Source organism: Mirounga leonina, unplaced genomic scaffold, assembly GCF_011800145.1.
Source record: "Mirounga leonina isolate KUSES-001 unplaced genomic scaffold, KU_Mleo_1.0 Mir_152, whole genome shotgun sequence".
Lineage (NCBI taxonomy): Eukaryota > Metazoa > Chordata > Mammalia > Carnivora > Phocidae > Mirounga > Mirounga leonina.
The window spans coordinates 19,684,163-19,690,162 of record NW_023270380.1 but is presented as its reverse complement, the minus strand read 5'-3'; positions in this window follow the sequence as shown (position 1 = coordinate 19,690,162).

Here is a 6,000-nt window from a genome sequence, read left to right as displayed (position 1 = left end):
TGTGGTGCGTGTTCTGCTTCGTTCTTGTTGAGGCGTAGATGCCCCTGAAAGCTGTACATACTGTGTAGGACTCGATGAGCTTGGAGATCAGTACCCGCCCGCGAAACCGTTGCGACAGCCAGTGCCACCAATATGTCATCACCTCCCGCCCTCTTCATTAATTTCCTTCTTTGTGATAAGAACACTTGATATGAGACGTACTGTCCTTCTGAATCTGTAAGCAGACGGCACAGTATAGTTACTAAGCACGGGCACTGCACAACCCATCGTCATTCTCATGGTGTGACGCAGACTTTGTACCCTTGACTGGCGTCCCCCGTGCCCTCCCACCCCCGCTCCGTTTCTGTGACGATTCTCTAAGCTGCATGTATACATTTTCCGTGCTTTCCTGTATTTATGACCTATTTCACAACGAAAACAGAGGTTCAGGGGTTGCTTTTGGGAAAAACAGCTCGGCCGAGTGGGCTGAGGGAGAGTGATGATCAGGCTCTAAATCACAGAGCCAACTTTCCGTTGTGTGGGGGGGGCGCGCCCAAGCCCAGAAGGGACCAACAGCAGGGTTGGCAGAGCTAGGCCCCAGCCGGCCCTGCCTCACTGGGCAGGTGCGCTCGCCCTCAGGGGATCGTGGCACGGACACACGCGGGCCTGCCTGCTTCGCACCATGAGATCTTGGCCGGAGTTGTTCCAGATCGAGTGAACAAAGCCTTTGTCTCCTCGCTTTTCTGCTTTTCCTTCCCCTGCAGCCTCGTCGGTGTTTGTGGAGCCCACATGGCCTCTCGCTCTGCAGCCATGGGCCCTCACGGGGCCTCGGTTTCAGGTCAGAGGAGCTCAGCAGGCTGGGGCGGGCAGCTCGAGCAGGAGCCCTTTGGCCTCCGCCTGGCCGGTCACAAATCTCAAAGGAAGGAGACGCTTTGGGAATCACGGCAGGTCTCCAACCGCGAAGGATTTCCAATTGGTTTCCACCTGCGGGGCCTGTCACAGGTTCCTGCGGCAAATGAAAATCAGCCAAGTTCGCTGCGGGGAGTCCTCCTGATTCTGGACGGGAGGCCACTGTCCCCTGGAATTACAAACTGAAGGGCAGAAACCTAACTGGGAGGAGAGGTTTCACTCATTTGTTCAACAAATATCTATTGACTGGCAGCCGTGAGCCGGGCTCGGGCCGGTCTCTGGTGGTGCTGCTCTGAGTAAACCCCAAGTCCCAGCCTGCCGCGGGGCCTCCAGGGCTCGGGTCGGAGGGGTCCTTGGGCCTAAATTTGTGCGTCTGCCCCACCCACGCCCCCAGAGGCCTCTGCACTTGTCACTCCGACGGCCTCGGGGCTGAGTTTTAACCCATTCAGTTCTCCCGGGACTCCTGGGCAGGAGGTGTCACTTGTCCTTGCTCAGCAAGGAGCTGGCCACAGCCAGAGGGGCAGCCGGGCAAGTCTCACCCGCTGAAAATCCCTTTCTTCAAGGAAACAAAGCACAGTTATGGGAAGTTCGAAGGCCTAGGGTTTAAATAAGGCAGAGAGAGCGGTGACTCATCAAAGGAGAGAGGCCCAGAGAGTCCTCGGAAGTGCAGGGCCCCGTCGAGTGACCAGCTCGGGAGCAGGAGAGCGTCTGTCATACCCACGCGGACGACTCCATGCCGTTTATTTTTCTGTGGCTACAGGAATTCCTAGTTGACGGGAAGGTGGCAAAAGGGTATTCGAACCACCCATAATCCTGTTCTCAAAGACGGCCACTGTTAACGTTTTTCAAACGTTTGTCTCCAAGTTTTCCCCTGGTCAGATGGGTTGTGTGGTCTTGTCCCTGATCAGAGGTTAGCGTCACATCCCTGTGAAGGCAGTCTCGGTCCAGGAAGTGGAGGGGCCTCAGGGGACAGATCCCTCTGCCTCATCCCTTACCCAGAGGCGCCTGCCTGCAGTGACACCCACAGGAAGGTCACCCACAGCTCTACAGGCCGTTCCGATTGTTGGGACATCCCCTTCTTGGAGCTTGACCCCCGACACCACGTGAGGCCAGCAGAGTTCACCGGGCCAGTCACTCGAGTTCCATGGAGTTTCTCTTGTCTGTTTTTTTTTTTAAAGAATTTTTTAACTTTTTAAAAAGATTTTATTTATTTATTTGACAGAGGCACAGCGAGAGAGGGAACACAAGCAGGGGGAGTGGGAGAGGGAGAAACAGGGTTCCTGCGGAGCAGGGAGCCCGATGGAGGGCTTGATCCCAGGACCCTGGGATCATGACCTGAGCCGAAGGCAGACGCCCAATGACTGAGCCCCCCAGGCGCCCCTGTTTTGTTTTTTAAATCCTCTCCTTTGCCGTCGGTGAAAACACCCAGGACGTTCCTGCGTGCGCTGCCCTGTGTGGTCTGTCTCTGTCCGCTCCGGCCATGGCAGAGAGACACACACTGGACGGCTTGAACGACAGAGGCTACCGGTCACCGTGCTGGTCACTGGGAATCCGGGACCAAGGTGCCAGCAGGGCAGGCTTCATGTTGAGGCTGGAGGCGGCCACCCCGTCGCCGCGGGGCCCACGGCCTCCTCTCTATGCTCTGGCAGCTCCCCTCTAATTCGGGCACAGGTCCAACCTCGGGGCCCCGATACCATCACGATGGGGCAAGGGCTCCAACCCTGAACACTGGGGACACACACGTTCGGTCCCTGACCCTGAACGATTTCGTGGACCAACCCTCTTCATCAAGAAGGGGTGAGAACTGGGGTGTCTGGGGGGCTCAGTCGTCAAGCGTCTGCCTTCGACTCAGGTCGTGATCCCAGGGTCCTGGGATCGAGCCCCGCATCGGGCTCCCTGCTCGGCGGGAAGCCTGCTTCTCCCTCCCCAACTCCCTCTGCTTGTGTTCCCTCTCTTGCTGTGTCTCTGTCAAATAAACAAATAAAATCTTAAAAAAAAAAAAAAAAGAAGGGGTGAGAACTGCCAACCAGCTTCTCAGGACCCCATTTTGGGACTGTCCACCTCACACCACGCCCCCTGCATCCCCAAGCCCCTTGGCAGCCTGGTGTCACCAAAGGTGAGGGAGCAAAGGCGTGAGCGGGTGAGCTCGCTGTGCTTCAGTAGGAGTGTGGGGGGCGCGAGGGGCTGTAACTGCGCGGGCAGGTATGAGTACGATGGCCTCAGAGAGGGACGTGTGCATGAGGAAGATAAAGCAGACCTGAGCTTGTGGGGCGCTCTGCTAGAAGGACACATGTGGCCCCATGAAAACATAGGGGACATTGCTGGCCTTCGGTGCCCGGCCTCCCACCCAGTCTGGGGGCCCAGGTCCCCATCGCACAGGGACCTTCCCGGGTCTGCCTCAGTGTCTCCTCTGTCCCCCCACCTGCAGCAGATGGGCAGTGTCTCCAGGAGACTCCATTAACCAGGGACGGACCGGAGTCAACGAACGCACACCTTGCTCCCTCACCCTGCACGGGAACCTTTAAAAACTCTGTTCTTGTAAATGTGGACCCAGAAGAAGACACAGAACAAATGTAGGGCTACGCGAATTGCTCCAAGGTGCACTCCGCACAGCAGGGCTGCCGAGACACGTCCACCCAGGCTCCCAGGCCACCTCTGTCCTTTCCTGATGCCGTTCTCCATCCCCCAGGGTCCAACCTCCACACACACTGTGTGTATCCACATTCTTGCCTCAGGTCAGCTTCAGGAGAAACCCCACAGCAGGCAGTGGGTGAGGAGAGGCGTCCTGTGAGCCCCGAGGGCGGGGAAGGAAGGGGCCTAGCAGAGATCCAGGCTCCGGGCAGTGGGATTGGGAGGCCCTGCAGCCTCGCGGTCCTGAGTGTATGCAGGGCAGAAGGCAGCCGCTGTGGCCGGAACACGCCCCCACAGGGCCTCAAGGTCCTGTGCGTGCACGCGTGCGTGTGTGTGTGTGTGTGTGTGCGCTCGCCCGCACGCATAGGAGTGGTGTGGAGCCGAGGGCACGGTGAGAGGCCGCTCCTCCCATGTCACCACCCATCCTGGCCCGCGGCCGACGGCATGTCCACACTTGCACACGTTCTGGCCAGACACCGCTGGAAAACCCAATCTCGGGGCCTTTCCAGTCGAGCACAAGTGTCTATTCAAATTGGGTACTTGGAAAACCTGTGAATTACCAGGATCCAGCCCTGAGATGTCTGAGAGGTGGCCAGTCATGGACGCACAGCTCAGGCCCCAGAGCGCTGGCGGCCTGTCCCCAGGAGACCATCCCCCGCATCTCCCCAGCTGCAGTATGAGTCAGCTGCTGGGAACCACCCGGCCCTGCGCTGGGGCAGCTGTGTCTCCCCGCCGACCCTGACCAGTGCCCGGCTACCCCCGCCGAAACTGGGCCTCCCACGGAGCGTCTGTTGGGGGTACTGATGGGCCGTGAGGAGCTGTGCTGGTTTTAGAGAGTGGAGAAAGTGGAGTGGGGGCGCCGGGCTGGCGGGAGGGGGCAGATGGGGAGCTGCTCAGGGTGTTCATGCTCCGTTTTGTAGGGCGAACCTGTTTTGGGGGTTGGCTGAACAGCAACACGAATGTTCGTAACACCACTGAACTGCATACTTAGAAATGGGTATGAGGGTGAGCTTTATATTATGTGTTTTTACCCCAGTTATTTTAAATTCTAAAAAAAAAAAAAGGCTCCGACAAGAGTTTGGGCAGCACACCCTAACTGCTATGATTTGGAACAGTTGTGACGTCCAGTTTCAGCACCTTGGTGTTCCCAGTGCCTGCAGGAGCCACCACGACGAAACCCACGCGGTAACGGGGCCTTTCCCGACGATCCCACACACCATCCCAGCAGCCCCGGGAGGTAGACTGGATGGGGAAGCGCCCAAGGAAGTTAGTTACCTGCCGCGGGCACACGGGCTCACAAGTCCTATCTTTCTGCCCCGTTGCTGAGATGTATAGAGGTGACACGGTGCCCTCCGGGTGCCCCCAAACACCGGTGACCCAGCCGGGGTCTCCCCGGAGCTCTGCCCTGAGCCCTGGAGCTGGGTCTGCAGCTGAGGCTTCTAAACCCGGTCAAGGGGACTGGGTGTCTGGGGTGCTCACAGCATCCGCCTGTCCGCCCGCCTTTCTTGCTGGCGAGCTGGGCTTTTCCTAGATTGGCCTCGGGACGGTCTCTGCAGAAAACTGTGTGCTTCGGAGCCTGCTCTTAAAACCCTTTGGTTAGATGTGCGCTCCAGGCCACGGGAGTGGTTTTTGGAGAAAGCTTGAGGAGTTCACGGGCCACCTCAACCCGGCCCACACTGCTACCCTGCCTGGAGCCCTGTGATCCCCGGAGTGGATCCTGTCCTTGAAAACTGCAGGTATCAGACTAATTAGGGAGAGCGCTCCAAACTCAAGAAGGATGTCACGGACTTTGAATTTGTTTCCTTGGTTGCAAAAGAGGATGATACCAGTGTGGGGGCTGACAGCACATGGGGGGAGCAGCCCGTGCCTGGACCCCCCTGCGGCAGCCCCTCAGCACCGTCAGCCCCACCAACCCTGGGCAGGATTCTCTGGGAATTAGCAGCTCCTGTGCACCCCGCGTCCTCTACTCTGAAAAGCAGTCTGGCTTGCTGACGTGGAATTCTGAGGCAGTGAAGGTCGTCCGACGCCCTGCTCGCGTCAGTGCTCAGCAAGCTTGCACAGAGCCAGCTCGGCCAGGGTCTGGAGCCATACCGCCGATTTCCTGAGAAGCGCAGCCGGAAGCCTGAGCTGACTCCCTGGTAGGAGGTGGGCTGCCTGGCGAGCAGGTAGAGCCTGGTCCTCAGCGTGAAAGAGCACCCTCCCGGCCAGACCCAGGGTTCCAGAGGCTCTTCGGGCAGGGCAGGGGCGGGAGGGCTGGAGCTGGGAACATGCTGGTCAGAGCCTCGGAGGGCACGCTGGCCGGCCTGATGCAGGGTGCCGAACTTTGGCTCTCATCCTCCTCCTTTAACCGAGAATAAGATCACATACTCTAGGGGCGCCTGGGTGGCTCAGTTGGTTAAGCGACTGCCTTCGGCTCAGGTCATGATCCTGGAGTCCCTGGATCGAGTCCCGCATCGGGCTCCCTGCTCGGCAGGGAGTCTG